Source organism: Equus quagga, chromosome 2 (genome assembly GCF_021613505.1).
Source record: "Equus quagga isolate Etosha38 chromosome 2, UCLA_HA_Equagga_1.0, whole genome shotgun sequence".
Classification (NCBI taxonomy): domain Eukaryota; kingdom Metazoa; phylum Chordata; class Mammalia; order Perissodactyla; family Equidae; genus Equus; species Equus quagga.
Genome location: NC_060268.1, coordinates 136,328,290 through 136,355,636, shown reverse-complemented (window position 1 = coordinate 136,355,636; position 27,347 = coordinate 136,328,290). Strand labels below are relative to the sequence as shown.

At 35.4% G+C, this 27,347-nt stretch overlaps 1 protein-coding gene across 3 annotated transcripts in view; it reads left to right on the top strand.

The window, feature by feature from the left end:
- PHYHIPL (phytanoyl-CoA 2-hydroxylase interacting protein like) overlaps positions 1-27,347 on the top strand; it is a 65,866-nt gene that overhangs the window by 19,279 nt on the left and 19,240 nt on the right. Inside the window, exon 1 of one of the 3 annotated variants that reach the window (XM_046654180.1) lies at positions 15,007-15,111. The exons of the other annotated variants lie outside the window; for them this stretch is intronic. The gene's annotated coding sequence lies outside the window, so the exon portion shown is untranslated. Of the gene's footprint in view, positions 1-15,006; positions 15,112-27,347 lie in introns of those variants that run through there. 3 annotated transcript variants of the gene reach the window in all.

Here is a 27,347-nt window from a genome sequence, read left to right as displayed (position 1 = left end):
GCAGTGCATGAAATAAATGAACTATTGGAACTCAAATTAGCAGAAAGATAATGATACTAGAGCTTAAAGAAAAACTAAAATCTTTACCAAAACTATTTCTAAGGCTTTCTGTACTGGACATTTATTTCCAAGATTTTCTTTTCGCTTTGAACCTACTAATGTTAATGTTTACCAGGGTATTTATTGAATGCTAGCCTAAATAAGACATAGTCTTTTGCACTTAGTGTTTGGGTTTTTTGGCAGATTCTTTGTCTTTAAGCACAAACCTTCTATTTTAATATAGTTTTGGGGTAACTTTTTCAAGTTGTGCTAAGGCTGGGTTTTTGAGCCTATTTTTATATATTTTATTCTGGTGCAATTCAGTATGTCAAATATTAATTTCCCTGGAGCTTGATATAGCTTTTTTGGTTGTTATTTTAGTGATTAAAAAAAATAGACACCAGCCTGGTGCCACAGTGGTTAAGTTTCCATGTTCCACTTCAGTGTCCCAGGGTTTGCCAATTAGGATCCCAGGTGTGGACCTACCCACCACTTGGCAAGCCATGCTGTGACAGGCGTCCCACATATAAAGTAGAGGAGGATGGTCATGGATGTTAGCTCAGGGCCAGTCTTCCTCAGCAAAAAGAGGAGGATTGGCTGTGGATGTTAGCTCAGGGCTAATCTTCCTCAAAAGAAAATTAAAAAAATAAATAAGGAAAGCCTAGTGACTAAAAAGCAGTGGTTCTGGAATTTACGGTTTACAATACTTGTTTTGATAAAAGCTTTACTCATTCAAATTCTAATGATAAAATTTACAGTAATAAAACTTGAGAATGGAACATTGATAAATGTTCCAAATATAATCTAGCCACCTCTATCAGAATTTTTATTCTGTACCATGTATTTTAGAAGGATATCTTCATCTATCTTCATCTATATGAATATTTCTAAGAGCTTCACCAATATTTCTAAAAGCTTCATATGGATCAACAATCATTGAACGTTTTCTTCACTGCCTTCATAGTAATTTGACAAATTTTTCTCTCAGTTTTTTTTGCCTGTAGTATTACTACAATTTTAATTTTCTGACATACAAAGACCACTTAGTTTCGTTATCGTGTATTAATATTGTAATGAAAATCTTAAATATATTTCCCTGCATGATGCTATTTAGCACAATAATGTACGTGTATATGTGTGTATATTTACTTATTTTTATTGCACTTTAAAATGCAGATGTGCTGTCCGTTAAGAAAATTCGAAGTGTGAAATCTAAACTTAGAAAACACGTTAGTCAGGGCATAGTTACTTTCCTTACAGTAGTGTTCTCTGTCATTTTTCTAGTGTCATTTTTCTAGTGTTCTTAATTGTTTCCTTCAGAAGAAATTGACAGAAAAGGTTAAATGGCAGTGAAATGTAATACCAACTAAATTCTCTTAAACAATGGTTTCTTAAATTATCTCTGAAATTTTTATGAGGGGAGTATATACCAGACATCAGAAATTCAAAGATTTAACATTTTTAGATTCATCTATTTATAGGCCATGTCAAAGGTAGCTAAATTCTAATTGTACTGACAATGAAATTTCAAAAACGCTCTAGAATGCTGCTTTTGTATCATTTACCTATGAGTTTGCAAACCTTGTTGCCCAGCATTTCTATCAACATTTCTTTATTTTTTTCTTTTCTTTGAGCATACAGAACTCCTGTGAAATGTCAAAAACATTGTTTTTAAGTTAACAAAATGACTCCTAAGAAAGAGAAGTATGATGCTATAAGAAAACAGAAAAGAGAAAAAGGATTTTACCCAAAATAGTTTTTGTTAAATTAAAAAGTAGTTTTGCAAATTTTTTGCTTGACTAATGTTGTTATACTAACAATATAAGGTGTCATAAGTTATTTTGGTGCTAGAATTTATTTTAATTGCTTTTCAAATGATTTTATTTTCTTGTATTATCACTAATGCTCTGTGAATGGCTTACTTCCATTTTTCCGTTGATCTCTACTACTTTTTATTGGGAAATTATGTGCTTTGTTTTTACAATGTAAGGACTCTCAAAAGTATTGTGTAAATGCCGTGGGTATATTGTGTATGAACCCCAAAGGGCATAGCAGATAATTAATTGGGCCATGGAAGAAAGTAATAGAACTTCTATTAATATTTATTTTTATCTTATCTAAAATAAGAAAAAAATAACTTTGATTAATCTTATTTCTATAGATTAATACTTGATATATCAAACTGTCATGTATATTGTGTGTATATGGGTTACTTTTATATAATTGGTGTATGGAATTGAGAAATGAAAAATATTATGTTTAGTAAGACACCTACTGATGCACTTTCTGCATTTTGGTGTATTCATTCTTGTGTGATATCTTTTCCAGCTGTGATAGCCCTTATAACCAGCTATCTAAATAAATTGAATTTAGAGCTGGTCATGTGACTTGTTATATCACAAAGTGTTAAACCAAGATTATCAAAATAAGAATACATGTTCATATACTTCTTTTATTAACTAATAAAAATAAATTAATTAAAAATATTATGCATTTTATCATTTTAAATTTCTATTTTGCCATAGTCTATAATGTTCATAATGTATTAGTATAGTAGTGTGTACAGTTCATAATTTATTAGTACAGTATAAAGAAATGACTGCACTTATACCCAACAATTTTTATATAGGAGTATAAAATCAAAAAAAAGTTTTAGTAAATGAAGTTTTATTATATTCATTCTATTTTTCCACATCTTGCTTTGCACAGCAAGGTATATCTGTAATAAATACATCCACTCAACATTTAAAGGTGGATGTTATGAGTACATCACATAGTTATATACACTTTATCATCAGAAATGTTTTTAAATGTATTTTTGTTGAGGTATAATTGACATAATATTATATTGGTTTCAGGTGCATAATGTAATGATTTGATACTTGTATACATTGCAAAATGATCAACACAATAAGTCCAGTTAACATCCATCACCATACATAATTACAAAATTTTTTTCTCTTAAAGAGTACTTTAAGATCTATTCTCCTAGCTACTTTCACATATGAAATACAGTATCATTAACTATAATCATCATGCTGTACATTACATCCCCATGACTTATTCATTTTATAACTGGAAATTAGTACCTTTTGACCTCCTTCACCCATTTCACCTACCCACTTACCCCCTGCCTCAAGCAGCTACCAATCTGTTCTCTGTATCCATGAGCTTGTTTTTTTTAGGTTCCACATGTAAGTGAGATTATACAATATTTATCTTCTTCTGTCTGACTTATTTCACTTAGCATAATGGCTTCAAAGTCTATCCATGTTGTGCAAATGGCAAGATTTCATTCTTTTTTGTGGCTGAATAATGTTCCATTGTGTGTGTGTGTGTGTGTGTGTGTGTGTGTGTGTATATGTATATATATATACATATATATACACCATGCTTTCTTTATCTATTCATCCACTCATGGACACATAGGTTATTTCTGTGTCTTGACTATTGTAAATAATACTTCAGTGAACATGGGGATGCATATATCTTTTCAAATTAGTATTTTCGTTTTCTTCAGATAAATTCCTAGAAGTGGAATTGCTTTTATTTTTAATTTTTTGAGCAAACTTGTACTTTCATAGTGGCTGCACCAATTTACATTCTCACCAAAAGTGCACAGTGTTTCCCTTTTCTCCACATCCTCACCAACACTCGTTATTTCTTGTCTTTGATAAATAGCCATTCTAACAGGGTATTAGATGTTAAAATAGTCATTCTAACAGGCTAATAAGATGGTATCTCATTGTGGGGTTTTTTTTTTCCTGAGGAAGATTAGCCCTGAGGTAACATCTGTTGCCAATCTTCCTCTCTTTTTGCTTGAGGAAGATTAGCCCTGAGCTAACATCTGTGCCAGTCTTCCTCCGCTGTATATGTGGGCTGCTGCCACAGCATGGCTGATGAATGGTGTAGGGCCGGTTGCGGTCTGAACCCGCAAACCTAGGCTGCTGAAGCAGAGCATGCAGAACTTAACCACTATGCCTTGGGGCTCGCCCTCATTGTGGTTTTGATTTGCATTTCTCTGATAGTTGAGCATCTTGTCATGTACCTGTTGGACATTTGTGTATCTTCTTTGGAAAATGTTTATTTAGACCCTTTGCCCATTTTTTAATTGGAATGTTTATTATTTTGCTATTGAGTTTTGTGAGTTCTTTAGATATTTTTGATATTAACCCCTTATCAGATATGTGATGTGCAAATGTTTTCTCCAATTCGCTAGGTTAACTTTGTCATTTTCTTAATGATTTCCTTTGCTGTGCAGAAGCTTCTTAGTTTGATGTAGTCCCACTTGTTTATTTTTGCTTTTTTTACCTTTGCTTTTGGTGTCAAATCCAAAAAATCATTGCCAAGACCACTGTCACAGAGCTTACCACCTATGTTTTCTCCTAGAGTTTTATGGCTTCAGGTCTTACATTCAAATCTTTAATCCATTTTGAGTCCATTTTTGTGTATGGTGTAATATAGTGGCTCAGTTTCATTCTTTTGCATGTGGCTGTCCAGTTTTCCCAGCAGCATTTACTGAAGCTACTGTCCTTTCCCCATGGTATATCCCTGGCTCCTTTGTGGTAAATTAATCAACCATATATGAGTGGGTTTATTTCTGGGCTCTCTTCTATTCGGTGGATCTATGTGTCTTTTTATGCCAATACCATACTCTTTTGATTACTATATCTTTGTAATGTAGTTTGAAACAAGGGAGTGTGATGCCTCCAGCTTTGTTCTTCTTTCTCAAGATTGCCTTGTTTATTCAGAGTCTTTTGTGGTTCCATACAAATTTTAGGGTTGTTTTTTCCAATTGTGTGAAAAATGCCATTGGAATTTTGATAGGGATTCATTGAATCTGCACATTGCTTTGGGTAACATGAACATTTTAACAATATTAATTCTTCCAATTCATAAGCATGGGGTATCTTTCTGTTTATTTGTGTCATCTTCAATTTCTTCCGTTAATGTTTTATAGTTTTCAGTATATGGATCTTTCACTTCCTTGGTTGAATTTATTCCTGGGTATTTTATTCTTTTTGATTCTATTGTAAATGGGTTGGTTCTCTTAACTTCTCTTTCTGATAGTTCATTATTAGTTTATAGAAATGCAACAGATTTCTGTATATTGATTTTGCTTCCTGCAACTTTACTGAATTTCTTTATTAGCTCTAACAGTGTTTTGATTGAGTCTTTAGCATTTTCTATATATAATATGGTCATCTGCAATAGTGACAGTTTTATGTCTTCTTTTCCAATTTAAATGCCGCTTATTTCTTTTTCTTGCCTAATTGCTCTGGTTAGAACTTTTCATACTGTGTTGAATAAAAGTGGCAAAAGTGGGCATCGTTATTTTGTGTCTAATCTCAGAGGAAAAGCTTTCAGGATTTCACTAGTGAGTAGAGTGTTAGCTGTGGGCTTGTCATATATGGTTTTTATTATGTTGAGCTATTGTCCATCTATACCAACTTTGTTGAGAGTTTTTGTCGTAACTCGATTTTGAATTTTGTCAAACACATTCTCTGCATCTATTGAGATGATCATATGATTTTAATCCTTTATTTTGTTAATGTGGTGTATCACATTGATTGATTTGCAGATGTTGAACCATCCTTGCATCTCTGGAATAAATCCCACTTAATCATGGTCTATGATCCTTTTAATGTATTGTTGAATTTGGTTTGCTAATGTTTTGTTGGGTTTTTTTGCATCTGTGTTCATCAGAGGTATCAGCCTGTAATTTTCTTTTCTTGCTGTATCTTTGATTTTGATATCAGGGTAATGCTGGCCTTGTAAAATGACTTTGGAAGTGTTCCTTCCTATTCTGTTCTTTGGGAGAGTTTGAGAAGGATTGGTATTAATTTGTCTTTGAATATTTGGTAGAATTCACCATTGAATCCATCTGGTTCTGGACATTTGTTTGTTGGGAAGTTTTTGATTACTGATTCAATTTCCTTACTAGTAATCAGTCTGTTCATATTTTCTGTTTCTCATGATTCAGTCTTGGAAGGTCGCATGTTTCTAGAAATTTGTCTGTTCCTTCTAAGTTGTCAAATTTGTTGGCATATGATTGTTCATAATAGTCTCTTATGATCCTTTGTATTTTTGTGGTATCAGTTGTAACATTACCTCTTTCATTTCTGATTTTATTTATTTGCATCCTCTCTTTTTATTCTTGTCAAGTCTAGCTAAAAGTTTGTCAATTTTGTTTATCTTTCTGAAGAATCAGCTCTTAGTTTCATTGATCTATTCTAATGTCTTCTTAGTCTCTGTTTCATTTACTCCTACTCTGATCTTCATTATTTCCTTCCTTCTACTAACTTTGGACTTTGTTCTTCTTTATACTTCAAAGTGTAAAGTTGAGTTGTTTGAGATTTTTCTTGTTTATTGGTGTAGGCGTTTATCATTCCCTCTTAGAATTGCTTTTGCTCCATATCATAAGTTTTGGCGTGCTATATTTCCATTTTCATTTTTCTCAAGGTATTTTTTTATTTCTCTTTTGATTTCTTCTTTGACCCATTGATTATTCAGTAGCATGTTGTTTAATCTCCACATATTTGTGAATTTGTCAGTTTTCTTCTTGTACTTGATTCTAGTTTTGTAACATTGTAGTCGAAGAAAATACTTGATATGATTTCAGTCTTCTTAAATTTATTAAGACTTGTTATGTGGCCTAACACATATGATCTATCCTGGAGACTGTCCCATGCACACTTAAGAAGAATGTGTATCCTGTTGCTTTTGGATGGAATATTCTGTGTATATCTGTTAAGTCCATTTGGTCTAACATGTTGTTTAAGGCTGATGTTTCCTTTGATTTTCTGTCTGGATGATCTATCCATTGATGTAAGTGGGGTATTAACATCCCCTACTATTGTTGTATTGCTGTCTATTTTTCCCTTTAGGTCTGTTAATATTTGCTTTATATATTTAGATGCTTCTATGTTGAATGCATAAATATTTCCAAATGTTATATCCTCTTGTTGGTTGACCCCTTTGTCATTATGTAATGCCCTTTTTTGTCTCTTATTACAGTCTTTGTTTTATAGTCTATTTTGTCTGATATAAATATAGCTACTCCAGCTTTTTTGGTTTCCCTTTGCATGGAATATCTTTTTCCATCCATTCACTTTCAATCTGTGTGTGTCCTTAACATCTGAAGTGAGTCGCTTGTATGCGGGATATAGATGGGTCTTGGTTTTCTTATCCATTCAGCCACTCTATGTCTTTTGATTGGGGAATTTAGTCCATTTACATTTAAAGTAATTATTGATAAGTATGTACTTATTCTCATTTTGTTAATTGTTTTCTGGCTATTTTGTGGTTCCTCTCTGTTTCTTCTCTTGCTTTCTTCCTTTGTGGTTTGATGACTTTCTTTCTTTCTTTCTTTCTTCCTTTCTTCCTTCCTTCCTTCCTTCCTTCCTTCCTTCCTTCCTTCCTTCCTTCCTTCCTTCCTTCCTTCCTTCTTTCTTTCCTCTCCCCTCCCTTCCCTTCCCTTCCCTTCCCTTCCCCTAAGCTAACATCTGTTGCTAATCTTCCTCTTTTTGCTAAAGGAAGATTGTCGCTGAGCTAATATCTGTGCCAATCTTCCTCTATTTTGTATGTGGGACACCTGCAACAGCATGGCTTGATGAGCAGTGTGTAGGTCCATGCCCAGGATCTGAACCCATGAACCCCAGGCCGCTGAAGCAGATTGCACGAACTTAACCACTATACCACCAGACTGGTCCTTGATGACTTTCTTTAATGGTGTGCTTAGATTCCTTTCTCTTTACCTTTTGTATATCTACTATAGGTTTTTGCTTTGTAGTTACCAAGCATATAACAACTTATATTTGTATATAACAGTGTATTCTAAGTTGATATCAACTTAAGTTTGAATGCACTTTTTTTTTCTTTGTGAGGAAGATTCGCCCTGAGCTAACATCTGTGTCAGTCTTCCTCTTCTTTGTATGTGGCATGCCTCCAGAGCATAGCTGATGAGTGGAGTAGGTCCGCACCTGGGATCCAAACCTGTGAACCCCAGGCCGCCAAGCAGATCACACAGAACTTTAACCACTTGGCCACAGGGCCAGACCTCTTAATACATTCTTAAGCTCTACATTTATACTCTCCCCTCTATGTATTGTTTTTGATATCGCACTTTACATCTTTTTATCTTGTATAGCTCTTCATTATTGTAGTTATAGATATTTTTACTATTTTTGTCTTTTAACCGTCACCCGATCATTATAAGTGTTTAATCCACTACCTTTACTATGTCTTTATTTACCTTTACCAGTGAGATTTATACTTTCATGCATTTTCTTGTTACTAATTAGTGCCCTTTCTTTTCAGCTTAAAGAAGTCGTTTTAACTTTTCTCATAAGGCAGGTTTACTGGTAGTGAACTCCTTTAGCTTTGGTTTGCCTGGAAAACTCTTTATCTCTCCTTCAATTCTGAATGATAACTTTGCCATACAGAGTATTCTTGGTTGGAAGGTTTTTTTATTTCAGGACTCTGAATATATCATGCCACTCCTTTCTGACCTGCAAAACTTCTGCTGAAAAATCTACTGATAGCCTTATGGAAATTCTCTTGTATGTAACAAGTTATTTTCCTCTTGCTGCTTTTAGGATTCTTCCCCTTGTCTTTAACTTTTGATAATTTAATTATAATGTGCCTTGGCGTGGGTCTCTTTAGGTACCTCTTATTTGGAACTCTCTGGGCTTCCTGTATCTAGAGTTCTGTTTCCTCCCCCAAGGTGGGGAAGTTTTCAGCCATTATTTCTTCAGATAAGTTATCTGCCCCTTTCTCTTTCTCCTCTCCTTCTGGGACCCTCTATAATGTGAATATTGGTCTGCTTAATTTTTTTCCGTAAGTCCCTTAAGCTGTCTTCACTTTTTTTCATTCTTTTTCCTTTTTGCTGCTTTGATTGGGTGAGTTCCTCTTCCGTGTCCTTGAGTTCAGTGATCCTTTCCTCTGCTTTATCTAGTCTGTTGTTTAACCCCTCTAGTATATTTTTCAGTGCAGTTATTGTATTTTTCAGGTCTTTGACTTCTGTTTGGTACTCTCATATTTTTTATTTCTTTTTTGAAGTTCGTACGGTGTTCATCCATTCTTCTCAGGAGTTCATTGAGCTTCTTTTTGACCATTACTTTGAACTCCTTGCTAGGTAAATTACTTATCTCTGTTTCACTAAGGTTTTTTCTGAGGTTTTATCTAGTTCTTTCATTTGGAGCATATTCCTCTGTCTCTTCATTTTGCTTGACTCCCTGTGTTGGTTTCTATGCACTAGATAAAACAGCCACCTCTCCCAGTCTTGTAGGTGTGGCCTGATATAGAAGAACCTTATCATTCAACCCTACCTTAGCTCTTGGTTGTCTCTCAAACGTTTGTGATTGCCCAAGCAGCCTATTTTATCTTTAATAGCTCCCAGTAGTTGAGGGTGTGCCAAGACCTGTCAGTGTCCTCCGAAAGGGGAGGATTTCAGTCATCACCTACATTCAGGCTGATTGGAATCCAGACCTTTATGCAGCACCTTTTAAAGTATGCAACTTATACAGTCCTGTGGGACTGCAAGCATAAGGCCTACATTCCCTAGAGCCAGATCTGGAGGGGTCCCCTGGGTGGCAGTCACAATAATTGGGGTTCCAGATGAGTATATAATCTCCTTTCTGGGAGATACAGGCGAGGTGTAGCAAGGCAGAGGGAGAGTGCAAAAATGGCATCCACTTGCCTGTGTTTCCTGAGAAACTTGTATAGGCCCCTGTTGTGTGCCAAACCTGAAGCCTGCCCCTCAGGCCAAAGCTCGAGGACAAGCAAATAGGTCTCTTTCACAGAAAGACTGGGGTGTGTTTCAGTCTGCTGTCTGTGCAGTGCCCTGGGAGTTGTAGCCTGCCAAGAACTCTCTCTCCAATTGTTGCAATCCCATGGGACCTAAGAACGCAAACCCCGCTGCTCTCCAGAGCCAGGCAATCACAGGGCATTTCCTGGGCGGCAGCTGCAAAAACCAGGGCACTAGACACAGAGACTGAGGTACCAGATGCATATAGAAGCTCCCCTCCAAGAGATCCTGGTGCTTTGGAGCATGGCCAGAGGAGAATGTGAAGATAGTGCCTCCCCTCCAAGGTCTCTGGAAAGGATTGCAATTAGCCTTAGATGTGTGTTTAATTAGAAGCCTGCCCCTCAGGCTGCAATTATGATGATAAGCTAATAGGCCACTTTCCCTGAAAGACTAAGCTCCTGCTCTGTTGCCTCTTCTTGTGCCCTGGGGGTGGTAGCTGTTTATTAACTCTTTCCTTATTGCTTACAGTCCTGTGGGACCCATGGACATAAGCCTCACTGGCACCAGAGCCAGGTGATGTAGAGGTGTCCCCTAGTGGCAGCTGCAAAAATCAGGGCACCAGACAAGAGTATAAGCTCCTTTCTGGGAGATACCAGAAAGCTGGAGCAAGGCAGTGGGAGGGTGCAAATATTATATGCACTGGCCTCCGTTCCCTGAGAGCACCTCTGTAGGGCCCTAGTTGTATGCCAAACCAGAAGCCTGCCCCTCAGACCAAAGCTCCTGGACAAGCATATAAGTTTCTTTCATGGAAAGGCTTGGGGGTATATTTCAGTATGCTATCTGTGCAGTACCCCAGGGATGATAATCTGCCAAGAATTATCTCTCCAATTGTTATGAGTCCTGTGGGACCCAGGATCACAAGCTCCCCTGGTCTCCAGAGCTGGGTGATCAAGGTGGGGTCTGCTGGGTGGCAGCTGAAAAAACTGGGGCACCAGACGCATGTAAGAGCACCCCTCCAGGCGATACTGGTGCTCTGGAGTGTGACAGAGGGAGATTGTAAATATGGCACCCACAGAATGGAATGAGGCAGAAGAAGAGCATATAGATGGCACCTGCCAGGAAAAAAAAAAAAAAGATGATGCCTGCCAACTGGCACATGAAGATGGCACCTGCTGGCTGGAATGAGACAGAGGGAGAACACATAGATGGTGCCACAGAAAAAATGAGAAAAAAAAAAAGCCTAGCATTTAAAAAGAAAAAAAAATATGGTGCCTGCTGGCTAGAATGAAGCAGAGGGAAGGAGTGAAGATGGTGCCTGCCACCTAGCAGGCCCCTCATTGTGTGCTAAATTACGTGCCTGCCCCTCAGGCCAATGATTTAAGATGAGCCAAAGGAGTTCTCATTCACATAAAGTCTGGGCATCTCTTGATTGGCTCCCTTTGTGCTGAGCCCTGGGATGTGTGAGTCCAAGTGTGCACAAGCTCTTTAAGAGCCATTTCTTAGACCATTAGAGCCTTGTGGTTCTGGTGGAAAGGGGCCCCCTTGGTTTTCAAAGCTAGATGTTTTGAGGGCTGATCTCTCAGGTGCAGGTCTTAAAAGTTGAGGTGCTCCATGTGGGGTTCAAGCTGTTTGCTCCTCTTGGAGAAGCTCCTGTTTTTGAGTTCCCTCCCGATTGTGGGTCTCCATGCTGGCAATGGAGTTCATGGTGAAATTGTGTCTCAGCTTCTCCTACCCATGTTGATGTGGGCCTTCTCTCATTTGCTCTATGCATAGGAGTCACTCAGACAGTTTTTAGGTTTTTTTCAGAGGACGTTGTTCCATGTTACCTGTAGATTTGGTGTGTCTGTAGGAGAAGATAAGCCTAGGATCCTCCTACATTGCCATCTTGAACCATAACTTTAAATGTATATTTTTAATATGATGCTGTATGAAACAATTTAGATGAATTCCCTGGATAAAAACAAAATCTTCAGTTATGGATATGAAATTTCAGTATATGAAATTTTAGGTGCTCATCAAGGAACTAAAACACCACCACAAACTCAGAAACATCTTGCTATTCACTACTCCCAATAATAGTCATCTTTTCCAAAAAATATTCTCCTTCTCCTCCCCAACTCCTCAGGCGTGGACCTTTAGAGACATTCTCTATATAAAATCTGAAGATAATATCCCTTGAATTCTTTCTCTTCATTGGTCTAAACTGATTTTATCTCATTACTTTGTAACTGAATAACTTTGGAAATCTCCTTGATATCTACACATCACTAGTCTCTCATTCCTCTAATCACATCTTATTCTTGCACTGAGAAGGATCTATTTGACCATAGGCTTTCAGCATCTGTCTGTCTTGTTAAGAAACCTTAATTCAAGTGCAATACATTTGCAGACTTTCATGAAACTTATTGCACCCTTCCCCTTTTTAGGGTCATTTGGTTTTGGTATCTGTTACCCCCTGGTTCACCAAGCTCACCTGGCTGACTAATCATCTGTATTCTTTTTTCCTCTTCGTTCCGTGTGTTTTCCTTCCAAAATTTCACCAAGTTCAAAGTGAACTGCCTTACCATGTACAAGTCGTATCACACTGCCAGGGCCAGCATTCCCTACTTTTACTTTTCTCCCACACTTTACTTCTGTCTTCTTCTTTTCTGACTATGCTACCAGACTTATTGTCTTTTGCTTAAGTATTTGCTTCTACTTCTGTAGGGTCGTACATGTTGGATCTCCCAACACTTCAAGTGCCTGCTTTCCTTTAAAATCAGTCTTAAAACACGGTTACTCCCTCTTTTAATTAACATTTATTCTGTTTCCTAAATTCTTTTATGCTACTCTTGCACATTATTTATATTCATTACTTTTTATTTTATCCTGAGTTGAATATAGTTTGTATTTGTGTTTTTGTTGATGACTCCTCAGGGTTGTGCCTGGTCTTGTTTGCATTTGTGTCCTCTTGAGGTGAAGCACAGAGGAAGAGTGGGCATAGGAAGAAAAATTGCACCTATATGATATCTGCCTTCTCATTTTGGTAGGTGCTGGCTCTTTCTTGGACCAATCCCGCTGTGATAACAATGATTTTGAGGAATTAGAAATTCCTTACCAAGATTTCCTCATTCCAGTTTCAGCCTTTGAATATTGAAATTTGAAATTAAACTGAAAAACTAATTAATGATTTTTCAAAATTATAAATTGAAAATATTAAAGATACATCTGGATCTTGATATTTTTATATATATATATGTTTGAAACCTTATTTGAAGATTAAAGGTTTATTATTTATTCTTTATTCATCTAACAGAGAAATATGTAGGAGGGTCTCCTAACTGATTTGTGTGGTGGTGGGGAGGGTCAGGAGAATAAAGTAAAATAACTTGAAGGATGAGTAGAGATTAGGAAGGCAAAATAGTAAGGCCAAATCCTTGGAGATAGTGGTAGGGAGTGGGGGATAGAGATGAGATAGGTGGAATAGGCCAGGTATAAGGAATCACTCCAACAGAGGCTTAGTAGTGACTGCTAAAAGTGAGAATGGGAGTTAGCAGAGATTAGGCTAGACAGGAAAATTTGCCAGATTTTGAAGGGCTGATTTAAAAAGTTACCCATATTAACCCAAGGAAAGATTTAAAGAATGGGAGTAACATTATCTTCACATGAATGGGTAAGACAAGAATTTAAGCAATTCTTGTTCAGATTAAAACCAATAACTTTTGCTAAATGATTTGAGTAATTTATGGGTGCGTGTGTGCTTGTGTACGTGGGTGTGTGTGTGTGTGTTTCCTTGTTCTGAATGCTATTCACATTTATACTATTTTGGTGCTTTGAGTGCTTAAGCAGTATTTCATTTTATAACCATAGTTAAGGTAACAGAATTTTAGAGCTGTAGAATACTTTAAAAATTATCTAAATCAAACTTATATTTTTCAGATGTGAAAATCAAGGATTATTGAAGTTAGGTAAATTTTCATATGTTGTATAGCTAGTAGATAGCAGAGTGAGGATTTGTACCAGCTTTGTATGATTCCAATGCTCTTAACCAGTATATCATCCCACAAAATCAATAATTGGTACACTTCAGACATGATTTTTTCAAACTGTTTTATTAATATATTTTTATTTTGCAACTTATGCTACTATATACATATCGTAATTTATAAAGTCAAGGTCTTATTAGCATAAACTGCAATATACATATCTCAACTTTTACAAAATGTAGTGATTACTAAATAGACCATAGATCGTGGTAAATTGCTCAGTTAGCTGCATGTACAAGAATTCCTTTCCATTGACTGGAAAGGGAGCAAAAGAGGCCTAAATGGTTTCGTTGTTTTCATGGAAATCTACATCAAGGTCAAATTCCATGAAAGTCTTTATATGGCTATAGAATATATAGAGTTTATAGAATGTATATAGAGTTTATGCCAATAAACCAAGTTTCTGAAAAACTTTATAAAAAAGCTATCAAGAAGTAAAACAAGACATAAAATATGCTTTAAGAATGTACAAATGTTAGATTTAAAATGTTCCAGGTTGCTAGGAGATTGGACCTTAAATTTACACTAAAATATTATGAAAATTGATGACTGCTGCCATTTATATTGTATATTACTATTAGGGTACCTAGTATAATTTGAAGGGACTGTTCATAACCATTCTAAATAGTTTAAGTGGTTACAATGTTAAAAGTCATGTTTTATTATATAGCGACAGTCCAGGTATGATGACTTTTAACAGATCTCTTTTTTGTGGGGGTTTAAAATTTTCCCTGTCAGTCAAATTAGAATTCATTTATTTTTTTAAAAAAAAGAGGGAAAAGAAGGAGGAAGAGTATTATGAATTTTAAAGTGCTTGGGTTAGTGCAAATTTAATTTGTTTCCATTTTCAAACCAGCAGGGGGAACTCAAGGACCAAATTCTTACTTTATGTAGATTTCTCTCTCTATTGAGTGTATATCTTCTGTATGACTTTTTATTGGCCTTTAATGTGGGATTTTTTTCTTAACTTATTAAGTATTGCCAACCTTGGTAGGGAATGCCATGTTCAGTAGGTGTTAGTCATATGTTCATGTTTTCGTGCTTTCATAGTCTTCATTCATGCATTTATTATTTACTCAACAAATATTTATTAGGGCCAGGCACTCAGACAGAGTCAGTAGGAAGGATTCTCATAAAATCGTTAAAGAACATAAAGTCAATATACTTAAACTTACACTACAAATTTACACTACAGATTGGAAGATGTTCCAGTTCCTTGTGGACATTTTATTGATGCTATCCTGATGCAGCAGCTCTGTTTTGCCCATGTGACATTCTAGGTGGATGTCTTCCATGAAGGTGAGATTATGTTAGTGTTGGCCATGGGACCAAAAGGGAAGTAGTTGATCCATCTACTTTCCATAGAAGAATTTTCCCTGATTTTTTTTCTAATTGCAACTTTGCTCTCCTCTCACCAACCATGAGATTTCTCAATTGCTCACATTATTAATATTGTTTTCATTTTATTCTTTAAAGTCATTAACATAGTCACCTATGTCAGCTCACCATGGAGAACACATTTGAATGTTCTTGTCATGTATTTATCTTCATATCCCCTGCTAAAAGAATGGTACAACATACTAGTTACCAATATGCTAGAGAATTGCAGTTTTATGGGTAATCCGTGTCCATAATTCAACTTCAGCTTGTTTTTTCAGCAGAGGGAGCTGTTACACTTCAAGATTGAATTCTGGAGTGACAGCGACAACAATAGGGTTTGAATTAGTACTAAGCCATAGTCCTTAGCCCAATAATTCTTCTGGATTTCACAACTTGAGTTCCTTATAAAACCATATTTAAGTTTAGCCCTTCTCCAGGCACTGGTAATAATTCTGTGTTTAAGAACGGACACTGTAAGAAACTCAAGGTCAGGATTTTATGACCTTAGCATCAACTTATTCTTGGCATTACTTTATTTTAATACATTGATTCTACTAATTAAGCTCTAGCTTTGACCTCTTTGATCAAGCCCCTTCTTATATCTGTCTCTAGCAATTAAATCCCTGTGTTTTCATCTGTAAATGAATTTATGCCTTGTTTTCTTGCACATTATGCTAGCTCCTTCTAGCCTAAAATGCTATTTTGAATACTGGGATTTTGCCTTTCATGATTCCTTAAGGTAGAATTCTACAACTTCTGTTAGGCCTCCCTGGTGCAAGAGCCTATCACCTGTACTCCTTCCTATTGCCTACTATTAGATTACTTCCTCTTACTCTCTGTGTACTTTGCCTATTGGATGGGACTTCGGCCATTTGTAGACTGCCAAGTTTCTCTGCTACTCTGTCTGGATTACCTCCCCCTTCCTGCTGTTTAGAATTTCCCTGATTGACATCTCCACTTCAAAGGGCTGTCTAATCTCTGGTTCTCTGCATACTGACTATCAGCAGTGTAACCCATCCTTAATCTGAGTCTCTGTTTTTATGGTAGTTACCTGAAACCTCTGTGTAAAGATTGGCTAGTTCTGGAAATGCAAAGGACCAACCAAGCCTGATGAATACAACTCCGTGTGTTGTTTAGGTTTAGAAACATTCAGAAGGACATTTATTTGAGTCAAACTTGTATATTACATAAAGGAGACAGAAAATTGTAAAAGCAACTTAAGTAACTAAAAACTACTCTGTGTTTGTTCTCTTTTATCTTTTTAGTAGTTTTTAGAGAACTAAATCCAAAGAGACAAGAAAAGAGTAAAAGCACCTGTTAGTTCATGGTAAATTATTACATTTTAAGAGATTAACCATAAATGCAGTTTATCTCCTATACTAATATATTATGACTTTTCAAAATTATGGAAAACATGACGTGATTCATTAGCATAATAGTTAACATTTCAAATTGGTAAAGATGGGCTTCTTTAGTAAAACAATACTGCAAGAGTCTTTTTCTTAATGAACCATAGGCTAACACAGGAGATATTTCACTTAAAGAATAGGGCATAGCTAAAGTACCTTATTGAGAATATCACAGATAGGTCTTTTATTTAGTTAAGTGTCAGTTTAGCTGCCTTACAGCACAGCATCTGAATAAACCAGAGTACTTTTAGGTCAACCGATTTTGTTTATAGTTTGTCTTTAATAAAGACTGATTCCTTTCTTAAAGGGAAACTCATATTTCTGATTTCATATTTTCCTTTTTCAAAGAAAGGGCTTATATTATTGTTTTCATACAAAATAAAACTTTGATTGAGGTGTATTCCTACGTAGCTATTGGACCTGTAGTTTATGGGCCTCCTATCATTAGAGTCATCGCAGTGTAACATTTAAGATTGTATGATAGATAAACTGTGAGAATTCCAAATGGTGCAGTAATTTCCTAAATTAAAATTTTATCTAATTATCAAGTTGTGTATCATAGATAGTAAATTAATGATAAATTGTCATTCAATTAATGATTCTATTTTATTAGACGCCATATTTGTTTTCTGTGTTATTTTCAAAGTGACAATTGTAAGCAATCTTATATTCATATTATGTGTCAACTCATACTATAAATTTTATGAATTGCCAGCCATACTTCTGTATATGCTTCCAAAATATGGCTTTTGGTTAATGATTTGTAGATGATTATTTAGAATGTGTTGTAAAGCCATAAGTCTATTTGGATGAAAGGACTTTATAAAAACAAACAAAGAAAAGATAATCTCATTCCTCCTGTGCACTTTCTTCAGCGCTGCCAGTGATCCTTCTAACATAGAAATCTGATCATGTCATTTTCCTATTCAAAATTATTCAGTGGTTGCTTATTGTCTATATTATTAAATATTAATTCTCTAACATAAAACAAACTCTGTGATTTGATCCTTGTCTCCTAATTCAGCCTATTTCCTGCCATTTCTCCTATCTTTTTCTAACCAAATCATTCTGCTTCCTTTGCCTTTAAAACCTCATGCTGTCTTTTAAAGCTTTAGAATATTTTTAGAAAAATAATATTTGAAAGATAGCTTTAAATGTTCAGATAACCAGCTATAAATGTGTTTACCCTCTAAAATGAAAACTGTAAAAATAATGAGGTTATATGAGCTCCTGGTTGGTGATACACATTAGGGGTCAGTTACTAGAGATGGTAGTCAAAATTCTGGTAATTACAATTATGGACATGAGTTTCAGCTGCAAAGTGTAAAGCAGAGACCCAAAGGCTGTAATTTGGAGAATGAACCATTGAACTGTGAGAGAAAAATGATAATTTTGTAAGTTAGGGTTCTTAGCTGCAAATAGCACAAAACAAAGGATGTAACACAGCTGAGATTCTGCCCTAGTAATAGTCTACTTCGGGTACTACCACAAGTGCCATTGCTAGTGGATGCTCTCAGTTATTGTCACTGACCCTTCTTCCTCTGGAAACTACTGCTATGAGTCTAGTCTCTTAATAAGTGGTGATATAAAAAGATGGATTATTCAGTAAATGGTGTTGGGACAACTAGACAGCCATCTGGATAAAAAAAATTAAAACGTATTCCTACTCTGTACCATAAGTTCCATGCAGATCAAAGTTTTATTTATTTATTTATTTATTTATTTATTTATTTTGAGGAAGATTAGCCCTGAGCTAACTGCTGCCAATCCTCCTCTTTTAGCTAAGGAAGACTGGCCCTGAGCTAACATCTGTGCCCATCCTCCTGTACTTTATTTGTGGGACACCTACCACAGCATGGTCTGCCAAGCGGTGCCATGTCTACATCTCTGGAATCCGACCGGAGAACCCCAGGCCACCGAAGCAGAATGTGCGCACTTAACTGCTGCGCCACTGGGCCAGCCCCTAGATCAAAGTTTTAAACATTTAGAGAATGAAACCATAAAAGCACAAGGAGAAGACATGAATGAATACGGTATTTAAAAATATATGCTCTTGGAATGCAGAAGATGCTCAGGGATGACCAGAAAAACCAGAAATCATAACAAGAAAGATGGATAAATTTTACTATAGGAAAAAAATTAAAAACAAAAAGAAAAGATACCTAAAATTTAAAATAAAATGAATCAAATTGAACCTCAAAGTGTTTCCAACTGGTGGCATAATCACACAGAGTGGAAGTATTCCAAGTGACTTGAAACAGCAGTTAGACTGTACATCCCTACTGACGTATACCCTATAGAAAAAAGAACTGAAAAACAGACTTTAAAAACTGTTTACCAAAGTCATATTGTTGGTAGTAATATTAGTATTGTTATTCTGAGACTGTTATGTGTGGATTGTGAATTTTTAAAAAAATGAGCAAATAAGTAGTATTCTAATTTTATCTTCATGGTCCTCTTTGAGAACCAGGCATGGGAGAAAGTAAATATGAATATAAGATGAAGGGGTTAAGTTAAAACCCTATAGTACTGAATTTGAATTAAAAGTATCAATAGAACTCATGATGACTTTTCTCTTTAAAAATAAAATAAATTTTTCCTAGCTCTATCAAATGAAAATGCCTAGAAACAAACATCAGTCCAATAGGAATGAACATCCTTAGTGCCCAGGTTATGGTCTTGAAATGCCATTTTCCATGAAAAACAACCAGGGATCCTTTAAGAAATGGTTGATTACAGATCTGGAAAGGGCAGAAAACAAGGCTATGTGCATAGAATATTCTAGAAGGATACAGAGAAAAACTGATAATAATGGTGATTTCTGGACAGAAGAATTGAGTGGCTGGGTAACATGGTAGATAGTATACTTTTTACAGTAGACTTATTTCCTTTTTTTAATATTGTGTGTTCTGTATTTATTTTCAGAATGATAAAGTCATTAAAAATTATTTGGAGAGAAATTCTTGCTCATTGTTATAGTCTGCCTATAATATATACAGTATACAGCTTATACTATAGCATATATACTATATATAGTATATACTATAGTATAGTATGCCTATACCATATATTGGTATATAGTAATATGCCTGAAAGAGCATATTACTTGGGGGGTGGGGTTGACAGGATTTACCCATATAATGTGATAGCAAAATGGTGTAGTGTCATATGTGTGTTTTAAAGTGTAGTTATTAACTTCTTTTTTGAGTCTACAAAAGTGAGCTTTGCCTTCTAATAGGTTACCACCTGAGTAGTATGAGAAAAAAATGGATAATTTATCATGAAGCTTTGGGAATCAAATGATTAATAATTAAAATTTCCTTTGCCAATTCATCAAGTGGTATTTTAGAAGGATAAAAATAGTGTCCTATTTCTGAATGTGAAGAATAGACTGATTCCTTTACCTAGGCATTCATGTATTCAATAAATATTTGCTTTTTTGAACACTGTGGAAATATTGGTGACAAGGTGGACATGACCTCTGCATTCATAATCTTATGGTCTTATGGTCTAATGGGAAAAATAGATTAAAAATATAAATAAACAAATAGAAATTATGGAAGTGCTGTGAAGAAAATAAAGAAGGAACTTATGGAGAATATCAGTAGTAGTGGCACAAACTTACTTTAAGTAAAATAATCACAGAAGGCTTCTCTAAGGGTAATATTTAAGCTGAGACTTGAAGGATGAGAAGTAACTGGAGGTAATACATTGTAAGACAGGGGAAGCAGCCTTCAGGGAGAGAGGAGCTTAGATTTTTGAAGAATTGGAAAAAAATCAGTTCACCTGTACTAGTTGTTGAAGTCTAAAATTTCTAGATGGGGCATCTGGGTGGATGTTGATGCCATTTACTAAAATGGGGAAATACTGGGGAGCATAAGTTTGGCAAGGAAAATCAGGAATTCTGTTTCAGACGTTTTAATTTGAGATGTCCATGAGACATCCAAGTGGAGGTATTAAATATACTTCAGATCTTGAGATATAAATTTGGAAATAATCAGCAAAAAGATGATAGATCATCACTTACAGGGAGAAGTAAGAAATGAGGGCTGTCTCTTAAGCTGTGTTGTCGGGTAGAGTAGACATTCGGGTCAAATATTTAAATTTAATTAATTAAAATTACATAAAATTTAAAATTTAATTCTTAAATCACACTAGCCATGTTTCAAGAGCTCAATAGTCACATATGACTAGAGGGAAGCGTACTAAATAGCATGTATAAAAATATTTCCATCATTGCAGAAAGTTCTTTTGGGCAGCACTGGTATAGAAAATCTTTCACATAGTTAAAGACACATAGCAAGTTGCAGATGGACAAGTGCTATGACGCAGCGTACCTCAAAAGCCGATGTAGACCCCTGAGAAACACTAACTTTTGGTTAGGAAAAGGTCTGGAGAATATGAAGGAGTAGTTAGTGAAATAGGAGAAAAGCTAGGATCATGTTTTAAGAAGCAGCAAATGGTCAACTGTGTTAAATGCTTTTGAAAGGGAAAGTCAGGGGAGAACTGAAAAGTATCGATTAGATTTGATACCACGGAGTTTATTGGTGACATGACAAGAGGACTTTTGTTAGAGTGGTAGAGGCAAAAACTAGATTTGACTGGGTTTAAGAGTGAATAGGAGGTGAAGAAACAGAGATAGCCTATTTTGGCAGGTATTCAGAGAAGTTTGGTTATGAAGGGAAGCAAAGAAGTGGATCACTATCTGAAAGGATATATAAGAGTAAGTGCTTTAAAAATTGACCTACAGGGGCCAGGCCTGATGGCCTAGTGGTTAAGTTCTGCACACTCCACTTTGGCAGCCTGGGTTCGGTGCCCAGGCGTGGACCTACTCCACTCGTCAGTCAGTGGCCATGCTGTAACAGCAGCTCACATGCAAAAAAAGGAAGATTGGCAGTGGATGTTAGCTCAGGGCAAATCTTCCTCAGCAAGAGAAACCCCCCAAAAATAAATAAAAATTGACGTATGTATATACATATACATACATACATATGCATATATAAATGTCTACTAGATTGTAATGTAAGCTCCTTGAAAGCATGAATTCTAGTGTCTCATTGATTCACCTTTGAATCCACTTGCACTTATGCATTCAACAAATGTCTGTTGAACATATAAGTCAATTAGAGTTTGTAATATTTATTTTATTTTGCTATTCTTGGAGTGAGAGTCTAATCCTCAAAATGTATAAATTTACTTATGCAGAACTGCTTTTGCTTTTTCATAACCTTGAGGTGACCAGTGATAGTATACTAGACTACCTTTTACAAAAACATATTATCTTAGATACTTATTTTACAACCGAGATACTTTTTAGTTTTCAAATATAAAGGAAATTTGAAGTGATGAGGAAAAATGGTCTATTCTTTTTATTTAGGAAGATAAATTTCAGTGTGCTGATCATTTTTATAACAATGCTCTGAATACAAATTGAGTCTCAGTTTTACAAGAAAACACTTTACAATGCAATAGCTTTTCTAATGTTTTCAAGCAAACTTGCTGGTGAAAACTGAAGTGAAATAAAATGAATAAGTAATTTGTCAATACAGTCATGTGCCAAATAATGATGTTTTGGTCAACAGCAGATTGCACATACGATGGTGGTCCCATATGATTAGTACCATATAGCCTAGGTGTATAGTAGGCTATACCATCTAGGTGTGTGTAAGTACCGTAGGGGAAGAAAAAATTTTCCTCTACCCTTCTAGGTTCTTCTGGCTGGTCTAAGAATTAAATTGACAGGACACAGATTAACAGGAGAAAATCGAACAAAAGTTTAATAGCATATATACATGGGAGAAACCTAGGAAAATGGAGTAACTTGCCAAAATGGCTGAAGCACTCACCTTAAATACCATCTTCTGTTAAAAAGAAAAAGAAGATATTGGAGTGGAGAGAGTCAGGGACTTCAAAGGAAAGGAAGGCAATTCACAGCTGGGTGGAAAATTAATTGACTATATATGCTCTAGTTTATTTCTGGGCTCTCTATTCTACTCTATTTGTTTATATGTCTGTCTTTATGCCAGTACCATAATGTTACAATTACTGTAGCTTTGTATAAGTTTTGAATTTGGAAGTGTGATTTTTCCAACACTGTTTTTTTCCCTCAAGATTGCTTTGGTTATTTGGGGACTTTTGTTCTATATAAATTTTAGGATTGTTTTTTCTATTTCTGTGAAAAATGCATTGGAAGTTTTTTTTTTAAAGATTGGCACCTGAGCTAACAACAGTTGCCAATCTTTGACCCCCCTTCTTCTTCTCCCCAAAGCCCCCCAGTATATAGTTGTATATTCTAGTTGTGAGTGCCTCTGGTTCTGCTATGTGGGATGCCGCCTCAGCATGGCCTGATGAGTGGTGCCATGTCTGCCCCCAGGGTCCAAACCAGTGAAACCCCCAGTCACCGAAGCAGAGTACGCAAACTTAACCACTCGGCCAGGAGACTGGCCCCCTTTCTTTCTTTTTTTTTTTTTGCATTGGAATTTTGATAGGGGTTATGTTGAATGTGTATATCATTTTGGGTAATGTGGACCTTTTAACAATGTTATTTCTTCTAATCCCTAAACACCAGCTATCTTTCCATTTGTTTGTATCTTCTTTGATTTCTTTCATCAATGGTTTATAGTTTCAGTGTACAAATCTTTCACTTCCTTGGTTAAACTTATTCGTAAGTATTTTATTCTTTTTGATTATATTGTAAATGAGATTGTCTTCTTGATTTTCTTTTCAGATAGATTGTTATTGGTGTAAAGAAGTGCAACTTATTTTTGTATGCTGATTTTATGTCGTACCACTTTACCTAATTTGCTTATTAATTTGAACGATTTTTTTGTGGAGTCTTTAGGATCACCTACATATAGGATCTTGCCATCTGTAAACAGAGGTGATTTTACTTTTTCCTTTCTGATTTGAATGTCTTTTTGTTTCTTCTTATCTGATTGCTCTTACCATATGATCCAGTAATCCTTCTTTTGGGTAGATACCCAAAGGAAATGAAATTAGTATCTTGAAGGGATGTCTGTGTTCCCATGCTCATTGCAGCATTATTCACAATAGCTAAGTTATGGACACAACCTGAGTGTCTGTCAATAGATAAGTGGATAAAGCAACATGGATGTACCTGAAGGATATTATGCTAAGTGAAATCAGCTAGACATATAAAGAAAAAACTAAACAATCTTGTTTATATATGTATGTGTGTGTGTGTATAATCTAAAAAATTTGAATACATGTAAGCAGAGAGTAGGATGATGGTTACCAGAGGTGGGGAGGTGGGGGAATGAGAAGATATTGGTCAAAAGGGTGAAAAGTTGTACTTAAGTAAATTGAATAAGTCTAGAGATGTAATGTACAGCATGATGACTATAGTTAATAATACTATATTGAATACTGGAAATTTGCAAAAAGAGTAGTTTTCAGGTGTTTTCACTACAAAAAAATGGTGACTGTGTGACAAGATGATATGTTAATTAGCTTGACTACAGTAATCATTTCACCATCTATATGTATATCAAATCATCATGTGTACCTTGTATAAAGGCGTACTTTTATTAAAAGTTGTTTAAAAACTAAAGAATGGGTGGGGCCAGCCCACTGGCATAGCAGTTAAGTTTGCGCCGCTCCACTTCGGTGGCATGGGGTTCTCCAGTCTGGATCCCGGGCGCAGACCTACACAGTGCTTATCAAGCCATGCCATGGCAGGCGCCCCAGGTATAAAATAGAGGAAGATGGGCACAGATGTTAGCTCAGGGCCAATCTTCCTCAGCAAAAAGAGGAGGATTGGGGGCAGGTGTTAGCTCAGGGCTAATCTTCCTCAAAAAATTTAAAAAATAAATTATACCTACTCTGGAGAAGTGAATCTAAATATTATGTCACCTCAACCTTATATAGTTTGAAGGACATTCTTTAGGAAAAAGAATACATAATTACAAATAAAAAAATATGAACTGGGTCATGGAAGGGGATGATACAATTGAGGGGCCCTTAATATGAAGCTTCATTAACCTCAAGATAACCCTTCTCTTATTACAATGTAGCAGTACATATTTTGTATGCAGTATTTATTCTTTTGGGGGAGGTGGGGAATTCTAATCATATTCTATATGTTTGCTTGAAATTAACTAGTGTTAACTACATGCAGAAAAATAACATTCTAAGTATTTTGCCAGACTTTTTGGTATCCTTTAATCATGTCAGGACTATTTCTTGTGTGTATTCATAAGTAAATGAGAAAGTGCTATTTTAAAAAATGATAAAGTAGAAAGCCAAGGAAATAGACTTAGGAATAAATTATTATAGTGTTCATAGTTTAATGTCTTACACATGTAAGTATTCTTTATATAGTTTGGTATTTATGTTCTGAATATGTGATATGTAAAAATGAAGTATCCATCAATAAGTTTTTTACAATAAAATGCCTTTAGTTACCCAGGTGAGAATAAATAAATTAAAATGTGGCTAACTAGCTAGTCTCTATATGTAGAGTTTCATAAAGCTCATTTATTTTATACCCCAAACTGTTCTATCCATAATTGGATAGAACACACATTTTTATAAATCACAACATTATGCTAATTGGATCCATTTATATATAAGGTTATTAATTCATTTTCATTTTGATATGGATAGTGACCACTATTTTGCAGGAAGTTTTAGATTTGATAATTGATGCTCATTATTTGACTACATAGAAGTACCTTTATATATGTCAATTAAATGAATTCACTTATAGATTGATAATTTTTTGAGATGTATAATTTTTCAAGATTACTAAATACATACAGTAGGTGAATAAGGGTCATTATTAGAAAAAGGGAAGAACTTTGAATTGACATCCATAATGAAGAGATTTTTTTTTCTCTAAGATAGGTTTAGACTCATGCAATAATTCCACTTCAAATGTGTATCTTCCTTGGAGTTTCTAGTTGACTACAAGGTATTAAACACAAAACACAAGACTTACTGAAGTGATATAAAATAACAAAGGGCCAGGTAAATTGAAAAAGCAGAGAACAGGATCATGCAAACAACTTGTATTTGTTCTGTAATAGTGGAGAAAAGGAGCAGCAAAAGCAGTTCAGATCCTAAGTTTAATTCAGGTTCTGCTTCTTTTCACACCACTTCTGTGCTGAATTGCTAATAAGTAACTAAATAAACAGATACGCTTCTTGCCCTCTCCCACTTTTATCTGCCTCTGGGTGTTCTTGTTGAGGATTGATTCAACATTATCAAGTGGCAAAAAGATAGGCATAAATAGCCAACTTATAAGTAAAGTTGATCAGCTCTGCCTTTTATCATTTAAGATTTTTCAAATCGAGAAAAATATAACATCACTAAAAATAATGGAATGCATTGACAAAGTCCCCTCAATTTCAAGAGGAGGAACTTGAGTTCAAGAGAATTTCAGTGACTTAGCTAAGGTTGTGCAACATGTCAGTAAGAGAACTTGGACCAGATTCTAAGCTTCTCTATTCCTACTCCACTACACCACAGTGTGCCAATTAGTTGCCCTATTTAATTACAAGGAAATGTTATCAGAAAAGAATTGAGTTCTTGGATGTAAGGATATATTTAATTTTATCATGAGGTGATGGAAAATACTGTTAACTAATAAATGCAAGAAGCTTATGCAAATTGCTCTTGGGAAAAAAGGTGGTAACTAAGTGTGGAGTTGGAATTGGCTTTAGAAAGAGAATCTAATGCAGATCGGTTCTCTTATTTTGCAAATGAGGAAACAAGGAAGGTTAAGTGATTTGCACAAAACAATACAAATAGTTCTAGAGCAACTGTGATAAGGCAGCTGTAGTACAGTGGTTAAGAACTACACTTTAATGCTAGGCCTCCTGGGTTGGAATTTTGGCTTTTACAACAATTGTTTGACCTCAGGCAAGTCATATAACCTCTATGTATCCGTTTTCTTGTCTCTTAAAGTGGGATGATAATAATAATACTTACTAGTTCATAAATTTTATGAGGATTAAAAATACATTTAAGGGGTCAGCCTGGTGGCCGAGCTTAAGTTTAAGTGGACGCAGTCCGCTTTGGCGGCCCAGGGTTTCGCCGGTTCGGATCCTGGGCACTGACCTGGCATCACTCATCAAGCCACGCTGAGGCAGCATCCCACATAGCACAACCAGAAGGACCTGCAACTAGGATATACAACTATGTACTGGGGGGCTTTGGGAGAAAAAAAAAAATTGGCGACAGATGTTAGCTCAGGTGCCAATTTTAAATATATATATATATATATATATTTAAAACTCTTAGAACACTACCTAACAGGTATAAGTGTTCAATTAGTATTTCTGTTACTAAAAGGTTTTGATGTAATGCTATATTTAAATATTGTCTATTGTAGTTAACTAAGAAACCTCTTACATCTTGATTTGCCCAGTTGGTGGGAGAACCTGGGCTATATCCTTGATGTCAACAATTGTCATTCAGTGTTTTTTTCAATAATATAAAATTATTTCTTTTTACAAATTTGTTTTATCATGTCATCATTTGTCAAAGCTTGTTTTCAATTTTATTCTCCAAATAGTTTTATCATTTGAGTAGTGAGACAAGTGAAAAACAAATTTGTCTCATCTTTAAAGCGTGTTTAACAAAATGCACTAATTTTATCATTGCTTTTGCCATTTTGAGTTTTATAAAAGGAGAAATGACAAAAAAAATAATTGCTGTTTTATTCACTATTTTTAGCCCATGTATATATATTTTTTGAGTAATTTAACTGCACAGTAGATACTG